Source organism: Ctenopharyngodon idella, chromosome 24 (assembly GCF_019924925.1).
Source record: "Ctenopharyngodon idella isolate HZGC_01 chromosome 24, HZGC01, whole genome shotgun sequence".
NCBI classification, from domain to species: Eukaryota; Metazoa; Chordata; class Actinopteri; order Cypriniformes; family Xenocyprididae; genus Ctenopharyngodon; species Ctenopharyngodon idella.
This window is the reverse complement of record NC_067243.1, coordinates 5,966,577-5,984,311: the sequence shown is the minus strand read 5'-3', so window position 1 is coordinate 5,984,311 and position 17,735 is coordinate 5,966,577. Positions and strand designations below refer to the sequence as shown.

Sequence of the window (17,735 nt, the reverse complement as noted above, 5' to 3'; positions counted from 1 at the left end):
AATGAAGGTTTTTGAGGAAAACATTCCAGGATTTTTCTCCATATAGTGGACTTCACTGGGGTTCAACGGGTTGAAGGTCCAAATGTCAGTTTCAGTGCAGCTTCAAAGGGCTCTACATGATCCCAGACGAGGAATAAGAGTCTTATGTAGAGAAACCATCGGACATTTTCTAAAAAAATAAAAAATTAGATACTTTTAACCACAAATGCTCGTCTTGCTCTGCTCTGCGATGCTCCACGCATTACGTAATCATGTTGAAAAGGTCACGTGTGACGTAGGCGGAAGTACCGATCCAGTGTCTACAAAGTGAACGTTGCAAAGTCAAACGGCCTTTACAAAAAAAGGAAAAACAACGATGTTAGATGATTTTGAAGTTGGAGGAGAAAATGAGTTTTTCGCCCTACCGCGGTACTTCCAACTACGTGTGACCTTTCCAATATGATTACGTAATGTGTGGCGCATCGCAGAGCAGTGCAAGATGAGCATTTGTGGTTAAAAAGTATATAATTTTAAATTTTTTTAGAAAATGTCCGTTCTTATTCCTCGTCTGGGATCATGTAGAGCTCTTTGAAGCTGCACTGAAACTGACATTTGGACCTTCAACCCGTTGAACCCCAGTGAAGTCCACTATATGGAGAATAATCCTGGAATGTTTTCCTCAGAAACCTTAATTTCTTTTCCACTGAAGAAAGAAAGACATGAACATCTTGGATGACATGGGGGTGAGTAAATTATCAGGAAATTTTCATTCTGAAGTGAACTACTCCTTTAAAAACAGTCTGAGTGAGAGTTTTGGTGCCGTCTCAAAGCATGACTTCATAATTCATAAACTATGTCAATGCCAAAAGAACCGAGAGTGTTGGACTTTTTTGAAACAGTTTTTAGGTGTTTCTTAGAAGAGAACATATTCTGAGTGGGATATTCCCATTCCTGTTGACTCATCCTCATGTTTTTATTTGTAACTGCTATTTAGGACTAAAATGTTTTTGTTTTTCACAACAAGGGACAAGAAATTCCCAGAATCCCATAGTCCTTCCAATATGACACATCAAAAGCAAACTTCTGTTCCAGTTGTTTTCAGACTGCAGACATACAAAGACATAGTGATCGATGGGCCCAAACAGAAAAAATGTATGCCTCATTCATGAAAAAAAAAGTACATTATGTATGTAAAATTAATTAACTGAGCATGGCTATCAGTTCTGAGTAATTGCCTGAGCTGTGTGTGTGTGTGTGTGTGTGTGTGTGTTTAGCAAAGGAAGGAGTCTTTCTTGAACGCAGGCCTGTTTGATAGGGTGAGTTGTTTGTCTCTGGTCTGTGACTAATGGCTCCCTCTAAATGACTCTAATAAATAGTCACGAGGTCAAAGGATGAGTTGAGGAAGAAAGAGCAGAATTGAGTGAGCCAACAGGAGGACGTTTTTCCATCTGGTTTGTTTATTGGAAACCTTTGGAAATGAACGCAGGACTAGAATTCTTAGTAGTTCTTACCTGTAGAAGTTTTTTTTTTTAGCTTGTTGCTATATGGTTGCTAGGCTGTTCTGGATGGTTGCTAGGGTGTTGCTATGGGGTTGCTAGCATGTTGCTAGGTGGATGCTAAGGTGTGTAAGGTGTTCTAGGTGATTGCATGGATGTTGATAGTTGGTTACTAGGTGGTCTGAATGATTGTTAGGGGTGTTGCTAGGTGGTTGCTATTTTGATGCTGGGGTGTGCTAGGTGATTGTGAGGATGTTGTTAGTTGGATGCTAGGTTGTCTGAATGATTGTTAGGGTGTTGCTTGGTGGTAGCTAGGGTGTTCTGGAGGGTTGCTAGGGGTGTTGCTATGGGGTTGCTAGCATGTTCCTAGGTGGATGCTAGGGTGTGCTAAGTTTTCTAGGTGATTGCTAGGATGTTGCTAGGTTGTCTGAAAGATTTATAGGGGTGTTGCTAGGTGGTCACCAGGGTGTTCTGGAGGGTTGCTAGTGGATGCTAGGATGTGCTAAGTGTTCTAGGTGCTAGGATGTTGCTAGGGTGTTTTGAGGGTTGCTAGGGGTGTTGCTATAAGTTTGCTAACATGTTGCTAGGTGGATGCTAGGGCGTGCTAGGTGTTCTATGTGATTGTTATAGGATGTTTCTAGTTGGTTGCTAGGTGTTCTGAAGGATTGTTATGGGTGTTGCTATGTGGTTACTAGGGTGTTCTGGAGGGTTGTTAACGTGTTGCTAAGTGATTGCTAGTGTATTACGAGGTGATTGCTAGGATGTTGCTAGGTGGTCTGAATGATTGTTAGGGGTGTTGCTAGGTGGTTGCTAGGGGTGTTGCTATGGGGTTGCTAACATGTTGCTAGGTGGATGCTAGGGCGTGCTAGGTGTTGTAGGTGATTGCTATAGGATGTTGCTAGTTGGTTGCTAGGTGTTCTGAAGAATTGTTATGGGTGTTGCTAGGTGGTTGCTAGGATGTTCTGGAGGGTTGCTAGTGTGTTGCTAGGATGTTGCTAGGTGGTCTGAATGATTGTTAGGGGTGTTGCTAGATGGTTGCTAGGGTGTTCTGGAGGGTTGCTAGGGGTGTTGCTATGGGGTTGCTAGTGTGTTGTTAGGGGTGTTTCTAGAAGGTTGCTAGGGTGTTCTGGAGGGTTGCTAGGGGTGTTGCTAGGTGGTTGCTAGGGTGTTACTACTGCTACTGCTAGGGTTGAGCCCCTCTTTCAATGTATGTATTTTCACCTGTTTTGTTGGCGTAAGTCTGATCACTTCCCCTCAACAAGACACATGATTTTAGGAATAACTTGTGTCTGGAGCACAAACTCTGCAAGATGAGCTTAATACTTTTGTTCATATACTGTAAGAATGAGTGATGCTTGACTTCGTGTGTATGTGAGATTCACGTTTTTCAAGCTGACAGTCTTTGTGTGTGATTTCCTGTGACATGTGGTAACAGACATCTGTCTCTATTGTACTGCGTTTGCAGAAGCGTCATACACATGTAAATGCATCCTGCGACAGACCAGATGCCTCATGTTTTTCTGTCAGCGAATCCCTACTGGTTTACAGTGCAACATTTGGGAACTTTTCCTTACTGCCATTCTGACCCGAGCTCTGCCGAGCCGCCGCTGGCTGTCTCCACGGCAACAGCTGTAGAATGTGCCCTGCGGTGTGTGTGAGGGAATTCTGGCTGCTCAGGATTCCGTGAGCTCCGGGGCTTTGTGTTGGAGTGGAAGGGAACGGACCACAGATGCTGTGATTGCTGACCTCCACCCCTTCTCCTTCTTCCCGTCTTTCTCCTCTCTCACCCTCCTCCTTTTATAACTCTTTGAGTTTCCAGCCCCCACTCCTTAAGGAGCCGTGCCTGCAAGCTGTTGCTCTGATACTGTCTCCGTCAAGGTTCAGTGGTTTTTGTAGCACTCAAGAAGATAGAGAAAGGGGCAGCTTCAGTGTTCATTTGTGCCACCGTTTACTCATCCTCATGTCATTTCAAGTTCTTTAAAAATATTACAGTGACCACAGTCTGTCAAGCTCCTAAAATGACAAAAGTTGCATGCTATATTCTAAGTCTTCTGAAATCATACGCTAACTTTGTGTGTGGAACAGACCAAAATTTAAGTCGTTATCCATCAGAGCTCTCAAATCTCACTTGTGCTTCCGTATTAGAGCTGCACAATTAATCATTAAAAGATCGCAATCTCGATTCAAACACCTACGTGATCTTATTCCTAAATAACAACAATTCTCCTGTGTCTATTAAACCTTTGACAAAATCATACCAGAACATTCGAATCTGTGTTGGCACTGCCGCTGATCCAGAGAGAGCCATTGTTAAGAATTAGGTATGAAACAGCTTCACAAACAATCTTTAACCACACAGTGTCGTTATTCCTGCCTTACAGTAATTCAAATTATCATAGAAGAACTGGGATATAGTTCGGATATAAACACTGATATCTACTGTAGCGATCAAAATAGAGCAAATCACCTTTTGAAAGTAACTTGGTGCTTCAAATAATGAATGTATCATCACAGCGTTACACCAGTAGGTGGCGACAAGTGACTGTTAAAAATGTATTTGTCATTGAATCATTCATTCAAGAGATTTGTTCAAAAACGCTGATTCATTCAGTAATGAAACAAGTGAAGTCTTTATGAGTGAGTCATTGAATCATTCATTCATGGGATTTGTTCAAAAATGCTAATTGATCCAGTAATGAAACAAGTGAAAGGCTTGTTCGAGATGCATCAGCGCTGCGCAGACCGTTCAGCGTATGACATCAAAGTTCCACAAGAGCGTTTGGAGAGCATATGACTCCTTTTGCTTTTGAATCACTTTTGCGATACTTTGACGTCATATGCCGATCGGTCTGCGCAGCGCCGATGCATATTGAGCAAGTCTGAAGTCTTTATGAGTGAGTCATTGAATCACTCATTCAAGAGATTTGTTCAAAAACGCTGATTTATTCAGTAATGAAACAAGTGAAGTCTTTATGAGTGAGTCATTGAATCATTCATTCAAGAGATTCGTTCAAAAACACTGATTCATCCAGTCATGAAACAAGTGAAGTATTTATGAGTGAGTCATTGAATCATTCATTTAAGAGATTTGTTCAAAAACGCTGATTCATTCAGTAATGAAACAAGTGAAGTCTTTATGAGTGAGTCATTGAATCATTCATTCAAGAGATTCATTCAAAAACACTGATTCATCCAGTAATGAATCAAGTGAAAGGCTTGTTCGAGATGCATCGGCGCTGTGCAGACCGATCGGCGTATGATATCAAAGTACCGCGAGAGGGTTTGGAGAGCATATGACTCCTTATGCTTTTGAATCGCTTTTGTGGTACTTTTGTGGTACGCCGATGCATCTCGAACAAGCCTTTTATGAGTGAGTCATTGAATCATTCGTTCAAGAGATTCGTTCAAAAATGCTGATTCATTCAGTAAGAAAACAAGTGAAGTATTTATGAGTGAGTCATTGAATCATTCATTCAGTAGATTCCTTCAAAAACCCTGATTCATCCAGTAATGAAAGAAGTCTTAATGAATGAGTCATTGAATCATTCATTCAAACCATTTCTTTAAATATTCATTGTAATTAATTAAACATTTTTAAATAAACTGCAACAATTCATATTTTGTCAGAATCTCTTGTAATTGTTTAGATATCTGTTCAGAATTGTGGGAGAATCTTGATCTCTATTTAAAACTCAAAAATCATGATTCTCAATTTATCCAGAATCGTGCAACTCAATTCCACATGTTTAAACTTACCTTGTCGTAATGCCATGTGACACGTCACACACAACACCCAATGCCTTTGGGCATCATTGACATCAAACCATGTGACACATCATGAAACACATTTAAATGTAAGTTAGATATGCAAACTTCAGTCTGTTCCTCACTGAAAGTTAGGATCTGACTTCAAAAGACTTGGAAATATAGTGCACAAGTTGAGTGGACTACGTTTATTGTGCTTTTGCAGCATTTTTATACAACACCCTAGTAAACATTAGTAAACACAGAAATAAATGGGTTTGGAATGACATGAGAGTGAGTAAATAGTGACAGAGTTTAAATTTTTAGTGAACTAACCCTTTAACATTGTTTAAAAGACAGTCACAACCCTGTATCTCTGCACTATGTGGGCGGTAAAAAGAGGAACTGACTTTATTTCATCAATCAATCATTAGAAAGATCAATTGGCAGTCCTCAAAGAGAAAATAGGATGAACTGCAACACTCCCCTTCAAGGGCAGCCTACAGATTAGGACATGTGATTTGTGCAAAGACGAGGGACGTGACGTGGAAGTGTCATAGAGTTAGTGAAGACGACAGGAAGGAAGGAACAAGAAGGAAATAAAAAGGGGAATGTGGGTGAGGCCGAGTAAAACAGTCCATTCTTCCCCATCTGGAACGTGGGATGTTTCTTCTTCCTCTCCTAGCGTGGGTTGTTTGAAATACCTCTTTACCTTCTAAAACACTTTAATACTGCCTTCTTTTCTTCTCTCACTCTTTTGCTGCCTGCACACATCCAATCTGCAACCAATTACAGCGCTTTGGAACCAGCAATCCATCTAAGATGTGCAGCCTAAAGGCCTTTTCACATGACTCGTGTCAACGTACTCCAATTCATTGAACTCTCGGAGGGAAGCGTCAAGTTTTTTCTTGTTGCTGCATTTCTTACTGGTCAAGCACTGTCATGCAACACTCAAGACTTTCAACTTTGCACCCTGTTTGCTTATCAACTTTTGAAAGTGAAGGAAAAAGCTCTCCCATATTTGCTGTTGTTGACTCTACAGTAGCTTGGTTCTGATTTGTTGATCATTTGGTAGAATCTAGTAAAATTAGACAGATGCCAACATGGACAAGTTATGTAACATGCCTTCATCCTAGAATACTGTGAACAAATTACAAAGTACAAGAAAATACAATCAAGACTATTAAAGGGGTGGTTGATTATGATTTCACTTTTTTAATTTTAGTTAGTGTGTAATGTTGCTTTTTGAGCATAGACAACATCTGCAAAGTTACGACGCTCAAAGTTCAATGCAAAGGGAGATATTTTCTTTTATAGAAATCGCTTTTTAAGGACTACAACAAGCTTCTTCCCATGTTGGTGACATCACAAACCCCAAAATTTACATAACCCCCACCCCCAGGAACACGCAACAAAGGGAGTGAGGCCATGTTGGGCTGCTTTAGAGTGTTGTTGACATGCCGTCATTTTACGCCGGACTGCTTCGCAAACTAGAGTCAATTCAACGCTGGATTTGCACAAAAGATTAACATGACGGCACATGCTAGTCGATGAGTTGAATCAACTCCACATCAACTACATAAATTTATCCACCAACCATTCAGAAACATCCAGATTCTTTCTAAAAGTTGTAACTTCTTCCTGAGTCTCTCCATCAGTGTCGACTCCGGTTTGAACAATGTAAGGCTGAACTCCGTTACTGACAATCCTCATTTTGGCTGCGTGAGATTCTCCAGCTTTGTTGAGCAACCGAAGCGCAAGCTGTTAAAGCTCCACCCTCTTCTGGAAAGGGGGCGGGAGCAGCAGCTCATTTGCATTTAAAGGGACACACACAAAAACGTCATGTTTTTGCTCACACCTAAATAGGGGCAAATTTGACAAGCTATAATAAATGATCTGTGGGGTATTTTGAGCTGAAACTTCACAGACACATTCTGGGGACACCAGAGACTTATATTACATCTTGTGAAAGGGGCATTATAGGTCCCCTTTAAATGTGGTATTGGATACATGATGTCTAATGTAAAATGTGGGTCCTAAAGAAAAAACAGGTGAGATATGCTTCTATTGAGGGACAAATATGAAACTAATGACTTACTAAGGTCTTACTTGTAAGACCTCAATCCGATTTGTTTGGCACACCAAACCTGCAATGCTCACTCTTAAATTGAAAAGGTATCATTAAGTCATTCGTTTTACATTCAGCTCACGACTGACAAGTTCATTTTGTTCTTTCACTCATTTGCTTGAGCATCAAAGCTCTTTTTTGCTGTCAGAGGTGTTTCCGGTAATGTGAGTTACACAGTTTGTCCTCATGTGCAGGTGGAAACACACCTGGCCGAGATTTCACACAATGCTTTAGTTGTTATAATCGTGCTCAAACATACTGCCTGGTATGTACATGTGCAACCTTGATAACTAATCCTGTATCAGATTCTCACTTCAGAAGAATACCCCGCTTTTTTTGAGGGAAAACATCTTGTTTAAGTCCTGCATTAACCCTAACCCTATAGCCATAAACCTTGTAGCAGCAAATGTAAATCGTGAAAAGGTTAACCTTCGAGGCACGTCTAATTTCAGGACCTTGAAGAGGATAAGATGTTTGTGTTGGGAATGTTGCAGCGGAACATTAGCAAATTGTAACTGGAGGCAAAGTTGCGGGATAAAATTGGCAGAAGTGGTTTGGATAACTGATCTAAAACTAACCAACTTGGCTCTCAAAGAACATTCTATAAAATGTTCACAAGCCCTTTTTGGATATTAACGCCTGTTTTCCATGCCAGGGCACAATCCTACCCTGAAAATCATGGAAATATCTGTGCTTTAACACCCGGTGATGCATTAAAGCTTATGTTTGCAGAGGAACATGCAGTTTCCCAGTTTCTGGATCTTCTGGAGATCTTGTATTACAAGGGAAAACCACTGAATTTCCAAAGACTATTCTTTTCTGGAAGTCATGTGGCTGAGCTTCTGTTTTTATCCCTGTTTGTATCCTTAAACTTGGAAATTTTCAAGGGACGATCGGGGTGATGAGAGGTCATCTTGTGTACACGTTTGAAACGATGCATTTTATTGAAATGACTTTCTCTCCCAGAGCTGTGAAGTGTCCTGAGGATGCAGAATGAAGAAAAAGATGATTTTTGGTGGCCGTGGTTTTTTGAGGATTCAAATCTTTACCCAGAATCCACTTGAAATGGATATCCATAGCAGCAGAAATGCCCATTTCTGGCTGATCTAAGTGCAGTTGTCTCAGTCCCATATAGGAATCACAATGCTAATCTTGGATGTAGGTGGTGGTCCTCGATCAGCAAAACTCATGGTGGCCCCTATGCTCGCATACCGCAACGTTTTCTCCGCTCTTGGCTTGACTCAAAGCCAGATCTCCAGTTACACTTCCTGTTTTCCCTCACGCTTCTGTGGTTCCGCCTGACCATTCCCACCGGCCCTATGCGCCTCTGCGCAGACAGATTCCTACAATTCCCTCCGCTATTCCCATCGGAGCCCTGCGTGGCGAGAGCTTGGGAAAGTCCTCTTCCGGAGTCAACGATCCACCAAGCAACTGAGCCTCTTATTTCTCTCTGCTCCTCTCTTCTCTTTTTCCCTTCTTTTTTTTTTGCCCTCAGCTCACTCTCAAAATCAACATTTCCAGAGTGAATGTAAACCAAAGAACCAGAGTGAAGGTCTTCACGACCTTCAGTTACATTTGGAATCCAAGGAAACACATACATTGGTTTTCCTCTTCAGATCAAAATCATATGGGCCCCTCTATAATTTTTTGGGACTTTATTTAAAGTATAGTTACTGACCTCTTTAATGTTTTTTTTCTTCTTCTAGAAAGATATGAGATGGAATGGAGAACCAATAATTTGTGCTAATGTCTCCTTTTGCCTTCTCTGGTTTTCTCTGGATACTTAAATCTGTAACTTTAACACTGAAACATAGTATAAAGGCCCATTCACACCAGGAATGATAACTATAAAGATAACTATAATGATAGCTATATTTGCGTCCACGCCAATGAAGGATAAAGTGCTGCGGTTTCAAAGTGTGTACAACATGTTTTTGCTGTTCTTGTTGCATTTACACGGCTTTAACCAGCAGATATCCTCAGCATGCTATGTTTTGAGTGAATCTAGCTAATCGATCTAATCTAACAGTGAATTTAGCTGACAAAGTCAATATAGTGGAACAAAAACGACGCCTAGGGCCCTATCATACACCCGGCGCAATGCGACGCCAGACGCGATACAAGTGTTTTTTGCTAGTTTCAGCCCGATGCTGTTGTCATTTTCACGTCCAGCAACATGTTGTTTAAATAGCAAATTAACTTGCACGCATCTGTTCGCCAATGGGCGTGCTGGTCTGAAAACGAGGTGTGTTCAGGTGCATTGTTGGCGTGTTGCTATTTTGAGGCAACTGAAAACGACTGCGCCATTGACCAACAAAAACCTGGTCTAAAGTCAATGCCGCAGTATTTATTTATTTTTTGTTAATTAAAGGGCGCGTTAGTAATATGCACCTATAGGCGGGTGCACAATTATTTTGCAGTAATGACGAATGAAATTGGCTAATTATTTGACCAATCATGGCAATTTGAGGGTCAGGTTGAGGGTGTCTATATTCCACTATGTAAATAGCAATCCGCCATGGTGCAAGCGCGCTTGGCTTTTAAAGGGAATGGGAGATGACACTCTGATTGGTTTATTGCACGTTACGCCCAAAACACACCCATGACTCGGTAACAAGACTAGGTACAACCCTTTTAGACCATGCACCTGGCGCCGACCATTTTTTCGTCGTTAAACTAGCAAAAGTGGATTCGGTGCACCTGCGCCATGCGCTTCAGACCATGCGCTTAGATCGTTAAAATCACTGCAACTTTAAAGCAAGCAAGACATTGTTGTCGAAACTAGCGCTGGATACTTGAGGTAATTTTATGCTGTTTGCTAGCCTGCCATAATGATCTCACCATTTATTCCGAGGGTATGACCGATTGTTTTCCATGTATCCATTTTCTTTAAAGTATCCTTAAAAAGGGGGTTTGACTTGTCAAATAGTGGTGTCTTTTTCTGGACCTCGGCGATTAACTTCTCCGCAATGTCGTCTGTCATTTTAAATGCGTGAGCCCTTAAATTAGAACGGATTCTGATTGGCTGTCAGTGTTTTATCGTTCAACAGCTGGAAAAAATCGTTCTGAAAGTGATCCCAGCGATATTGTTCCTCTATATCATTATAGCTGTGGTGTGGACAGTACTATTCTTTTACATTTATAACGATTTTTATATCTATATCGCTATCTATATAGTTATCGTTCTTGGTGTGAACGGGCCTTTACTCAAATCTTCTGGCCTTGGGAGAGTTTAAGAAGAATAATCTGTTCATATTAAGATCTCTGGCATTTGATTGCAGACTTCTTGGAAAACCTGACTACACTTTGAGCCATTGAGATCTCTCTTGAATCTCTAGAGGAGACACATGTGAGATTACTGCTTTCTTTTTATTTTCTCAGGAGAAACAGAAAAGCAAAAAATCTCCATTGGCACTTTGCTGTCCAGAAGAAACAATAGAGACATTAAAGAGATCTCATTTCTGATTTTTCTTTCCTATGGGAACATGATCAAACCAACTCACTTAAATTAGATTAACATTTGATTGCAGACTATAATGTCTTGGCAAATCTGAGCACATTGTGAAACATTGTTGAGATCTCTTTTAAAACCCCAGAGAAGACACATTAGAGATTACTGGGGTCTTGTAATTCCACATCCTGTTATCTCCCTTCCTGTGTGACTAACTGTCCGTGATGTCGCCCTTAGCTAACGCTTGCGTAAACAAGAAAATAAGAGTTTGTCATGCTGTTTTCTCCCTTGAGGTCTCCTAGGCCTAAAGTGTCGCGCGGTTGGTCATGTGGTTCTGTCTGAAAACCATAATTACAACTTCTACGGTTTCACTGTGCTCATTTGACCCGAGCAAATGTAAACAGCCATCATCATCCTCCATGTCCCGGAAGAGTATCGTTAACAATAAGTAATGTGAATGTTATTGTAATGTTTTACAATCCAGACACCGCAACAACAGGGAACATAGCTGCGATTCAAAAGCACAACAATTCTCAGTGGGATTATATTTGGAAGGCACTGATAGGGGGGCACCAACACACATAAATGAATTGTTTGACGTATCCTCTCCACTTCCTGTCTCATTCTGTGGCCGACCTAGAATTGTTCCTGTCTAAAGCTTGTCCTCTCCCACAGAGGATAACAATGGCAGAGCTGTACATTTATGTAGCGTGTGTGTGTGCGTGATTGGGAAGAGAAGTATATAGAAATAGATTTGTAGAGATTGAGGAAAGGGTGGTGATTTACCTGAGTAAACGTCACTGCTGTGCTGCAGAAGTGTTAGGGGTGGTTGATGGTTTTCATTGCAATGCTATGTGGATGCTAGTGTGTTTTGAGTGGTCGCTTTGCTATTTCTGCAGAACTGAAATGTTTTCATATATTGCAGGTTTGCAAATATTTGCTATCTTTAAGAGTTAGTACTCTCAGCTTTAACACATAATACCATACTTAAAGGGATAGTTCACCCAAAAATGAAAATTATCCCATGATTTGCTCACCATCCTAGGTGTATATGACTTTCTTTTTTCAGACGAACACAATCAGAGATATATTTTAAAATATCCTGGCTCTTCCAAGCTTTATAATGGTAGTGAATGGGGTTCAAGATTTTGAAGCCCAAAAAAGTGCATCCATCCTTCATAAAAATAATCCATACGACTCCGGGGGGTTAATAAAGGCCTTTTGAAGCGAAGCGATGGGTTTTTGTAAGAAAAATATCCATATTTAAAACTTTATAAACTAAAATAACTAGCTAGGCAGACGGCTTTCGCAAAACTACTTGCGTCAAAAGAGTAACCCCTGACGGGATGTATGATGTACAGTGTAGGAGTATCGTAAGTTTAGACGCCTCTCGCGGTTCAAACAAATAGGGCTGTGTAACAAACTCAAGCTCATCTTCTCTTATATCGAAATCCTCCGACATTTCTCTTTAAAAATTCTCATTTTAAGTTTCTAATTCATGACCGGTGTTTTGTTTTGCTCTATCCTCTGCACTTCTGTGTTCATCATTACGTCATGCGTCGGGTCAGAGATTTCTCTTTGGCGTTAGGGTAGGAACACACCAAACCAACGCCAAAGAACTAGCACTGATAAAAGCCGACTGTGTTGTCGTCTTGTGTCACCTGCGTCCGGGCAAAAAAACTGCACGTGAAAACGCAGAGAGAACTACAGTCAACTGTTAGCCAGCACGCGTGTTCTGCACCTGCGTGTAGGAGACCGCTGTGTCTATTTCTTTCATATATATTCGTCTATATTCGTAATTCAGAAAGGGAGATACACAATCAGTAAACAAAGCAGCGCGTTCTTACCGTTTTGAATATCACACATGCTCACGTTAATATTAAACATTCACCCAGGAACACTCGGGTACATGACGTAAAACTAAAAGAGCCTTCTGTCTGTACTGCCTTGACTTGTTTGCTCACTGTTTTGCTATTATTTTCACGCTTTGACTCCAACCAATCCTGAACAGAGAGAGTCCTCTCTCTCGCCTGACGGCCCGACGCCAATTCTACATGTTTAATCGGTCCCAAAAAACCCGATGGCGTCCGACTAGAGCCAACGGTGCAGAAAACACCGGAAAAAATTGGTTGGCTGACGCTTAAAAATGGTCCGACGTTGCCCAACAAGCGATTGTTAGCTTGGTGCGTCCCGGGGTTAAGTCAACTTTCTAGGCCGTCTGCCGGAAGCTACACTCTAAAAAATGCTGGGTTAAAAACAACCCAAGTTGGGTTGAAAATGGACAAACCCAGCGGTTGGGTTAAATGTTTGCACAACCTGCTTGGTAGTTTTATTTCACCCAACTATTGTTTAAAAATTACTGTATTGCTCGCTTAAAATGAACCCATAATATTTTGGAAATTAACATTTATTAAGAAGTGTAATGAATAATAATTAAACAGTAAACATTTTTTAAATTGCTTATTAATAAATGTTCACCTTTTGATTATTATTTTTGCCTCTAGTGATTATGTGTCTGATTTTTAATTTCCAACCTATTTTGCTGGGTAAAATAACCCAACTTGGGTTGTTTTTAACCCAGCATTTTTTAGAGTGTAGTTATTTTAGTTTATAAAGTACTAAATATGGATATTTTTCTAACAAAAACCCATCGCTTCACTTCAGAAGGCCTTTAACCCCCTGGAGCTGTATGGATTACTTTTACGATGGATGGATGCCTTCTGTTTGGGCTTCAAAATCTCGGCCCCCATTCACTCCCATTATAAAGCTTGGAAGAGCCAGGATATTTTTAAATATATGTGTTCGTCTGAAAAAAGAAAGTCATATACACTTAGGATAGCTTGAGGATGAGTAAATCATGGGATAATTTTCATTTTTGGGTGAACTATCCCTTTAAAGACCCCCAGGTTTCTTTGCTGTGTTGATGTATTTCCTTTTGAAACAGGAAGTTTAAGTGGAAAAACTTTTTTTGGGGGGGATCTTTCACTCCGCATAATTCTGCACGTTCCAGAATATGTGGGAAAAGTTTGCAGATTCCACTTGGGTCTGATGAGAATAGTTCCTAAGTTTTCTTGCATCCTTTAATTAGCAAGTATCTGAGTTATTTGGCGAATTTGCTGAGCGTCTTCCCGTTCGTGTCAGCGGAATCTAAACCCACAAACAGGAAAGACGGAGAACGAAGAGTAAATGCGATTGCGATTTGGCTCCAGACTCTCAATATCAGTGACGGCCAAGCGGTCCTCTCTCTGTGGAAATCACACATCTATCTCTCTGTTTTGGAGAAGTGCAGAGAGCATGATGTCATCGTTTCGAGGGCCCTCAGGGCCACAGCCGAGTGAAGGCTTTATGAGAACCAGCTGTGAGGAGGAGGAGAAACAGAGTTAAAGCTCTCGGTCACTTGTTCAGCGCAGATACTTGACACATCTCGGACTGAAAAACATTCCATTAGGAGAGATTTCATCACTGCGCTTCATTCGAAACATAAAAGGATTAATCATGCATCATGTATTCACTCTAATGTTCTTTTTCTTCTGTGGGACACAAAAGCATACTTCTTTTGCAATTACAAGGTGGACTGAAGTCATATGCAATACATTTATTAGTCTTTTTTAGCTTTTCCTCTCTTGTTGCATGAAAAACTGCTGCTTGAACATTCAGAGTAAATGATCGAGTAAATGATGACAGAAGTGCTATTTTTGAGTGCTCTCTCTGTATTTGAGCACTAAGACCTGCGTTTTGTATCGTTAAAGCGCATGAACACGGTCTGCAATGCAAGATTCTGGAACGTTCCCGCTGATGTCATGCGGATTTGACCTCCCCTTTGTGAATCTGACCCTTTGTTTGCATGTGTGTGTTCGTGAATGCTTGCTGCACGTCCCTAATGAAACCCTCCTACAGTCCGGCTCTGCAGCGGGGTTTGATCCGAGTGAGAGAGAATGACGGAGAAAAAATGAAAAGATTTATAGCTAAACGCAGATGGCCTTCCATTTCCATTAGGTCTCCTCACATCGCCTGATACGCTGACATTTTTACACGTCGTTCCACTCATATAACGCTGTTATGTACAGTAAACGTGACAAATCTGCATTCTTTTGCTGAATCCGAGGAAATTTGCCAAGTTAAATAGCTGCTCCACAAAACTTGCGCTCTTGTCGACCTCCCATTAGCTTCTGTTGTTCTTCATTTAAACTAAATAGTAGTGTTTGCAAAATACATTACATGCATTTCTTTCTGCAGTTAACAAAAAGTGTCTGTAAGAGCTGAAGTGTTTTTACAGATTTGTAGCACAAAAACCCTTCTTGATACACTACTTTCTGAAATCTGTCAGCATAGAGATTATGATGCATATAACATATTCTGTATTTATTTATTTATTTATTTTTATTTTTTTTGGGTTTTTTATTAATTTATTTTGTTTTTTATTAATTTATTTAGGTTTTTTAATTTAGGGTTATTTATTTATTTAGGTTTATTTATTTATTTTTAACATTACTTACAGCTCTTACAGGCACTTTTCGGCATTTTTAGATTTTAATTAGGCAATTAGGCCATAATTTGTGTATTTATAAAAGTTTTTTTAATTTAAATAATTTTGTTTCACATATACATATATATATGTAATATTTATTTATTTAGGTTTTTTATTTAGGGTTATTTATTTATTTATTTATTTAGGTTTATTTATTTATGTTTTTGGCAGTTTGATATTTTATTTTGAGATTAATTTGTGTATTTTTGTAATAATAATAATATTAATTATTTATTTAATACAATTTAATTTAAATTTTTGGATTTTATATATGTGTGTGTGTGTGTGTGTGTGTGTTTATTTATTTATTTTTTGTTTATTTATTTATTTAGTGTTTTTTTGTTTTTTTATTAATTTATTAAGGATTTATTTATTTATTTAGATTTATTTATTTTTCACATTATTTACAGGTACACTTTTTGGCATTTTGAAATTTTAATCAGGACATTATTTGTGTATTTTTTTTTTTAATTTATTAATTTAGTTTAGTTTTTTATTTAGGATTATTTATTTAGGTTTATTTATTTATGTTCACATTATTTACAGCTCTCACAGACACTTTTTGGCATTTTGAGATTTTATTTTGAGATTAATTTGTGTATTTATAAGTGTTTTTATTTTTTTCAGGGTTTTTTGTAATAATAATAGGGTTTTTTATTTATTTATTTTGGGTTTTTATTTATTTATTCTGGATTTATTTATTTATTTAGGGATTTTATTTATGTATTTGGTTTTATTTATTTATTTATTTAGGTTTTTTATTTATTTGTTTTTTTATTAATTTATTAGCATTTATATATTTATTTATTTAGATTTATTTATTTTTTACATTATTTACAGGTACACTTTTTGGCATTTTGAAATTTTAATCAGGACATTATTTGTGTATTTATAAAAGTTTTTTTTAATTTAATAATTTAGTTTAGTTTTTTATTTAGGGTTATTTATTTAGGTTTATTTATTTATGTTCACATTATTTACAGATCTTACAGACCCTTTTTGGCATTTTGAGATTTTATTTTGAGATTAATTTGTGTAGTTATAAAAGTTTTTATTTTTTTCAGGGTTTTTTGTAATAATAATAGGGTTTTTTATTTATTTATTTAGGGATTTTATTTATGTATTTGGTATTATTTATTTATTTATTTTGGATTTATTTATTTATTTAGGGATTATATTTATGTATTTGGTTTTATTTATTTATTTATTTTGGTTTTTTATTTATTTGTTTTTTTTTTATTAATTTATTTAGCATTTATATATTTATTTATTTAGATTTATTTATTTTTCACATTATTTACAGGTACACTTTTTGGCATTTTGAAATTTTAATCAGGACATTATTTGTGTATTTATAAAAGTTTTTTTTTAATTTAATAATTTAGTTTAGTTTTTTATTTAGGGTTATTTATTTAGGTTTATTTATTTATGTTCACATTATTTACAGCTCTTACAGATACTTTTTGGCATTTTGAGATTTTATTTTGAGATTAATTTGTGTAGTTATAAAAGTTTTTATTTTTTTCAGGGTTTTTTGTAATAATAATAGGGTTTTTTATTTATTTATTTTGGGTTTTTATTTATTTATTCTGGATTTATTTATTTATTTAGGGATTTTATTTATGTATTTGGTTTTATTTATTTATTTATTTTGTTTTTTTATTTATTTGTTTTTTTTTTATAAATTTATTTAGCATTTATATATTTATTTATTTAGATTTATTTATTTTTTACATTATTTACAGGTACACTTTTTGGCATTTTGAAATTTTAATCAGGACATTATTTGTGTATTTATAAAGGTCTTAGTTGGTTTAAAAGTTCGTAACTATAACAAAACAAGCACACAAACCATCTGTAACTGACATGTTTACTCTGCAGCCGTTATCGCACACTAAAAGCTTTTCTGGTCTGCCGGAAAAAAACTTTTTCCTGCGCTCTTTAACTTAATAAGCACGGATTGTGTCCTCTCTTCCCTCTGTATCTGCTCCGTGTGTCTCAGGAATGATAAAGATCTGCTGTTTGAGGCTGTTAGTCGCTTGCATAACATTACTGATGGCTTCTGATGGCCGTAGCCCGACCCTCGCTGTCCTTCACTCATGTGATATCGCAATAGCTTTCTACACTAATCTGAGTATATTAAGTATCTGACAGATATATATATAGTATATATCACCCTATGCAAGTATACTTTATGTATGTGAATAAAGTTGCATTAAACGCATTTATTTGCAAATATTTTTAGGAAATATAGAAGAAGCATCTGAGACAAAGCCGATACTTCAGAGAAACATTACGGGAAGCTCCATTAAATCTCCTGAGCTATGAAAGAGCAATAAAACTGAGCATTACTGAGCTGCAGCGACTCGAGGTCTCCAGATCCGTCCTGTCATCCAATCAGCTGATGGC

At 38.0% G+C, this 17,735-nt stretch overlaps 1 protein-coding gene across 2 annotated transcripts in view; it reads left to right on the top strand.

Moving 5' to 3' along the window:
* si:dkey-82f1.1 (DENN domain-containing protein 2A) overlaps positions 1–17,735 on the top strand; it is a 48,471-nt gene that overhangs the window by 5,292 nt on the left and 25,444 nt on the right. The window lies entirely within an intron of this gene.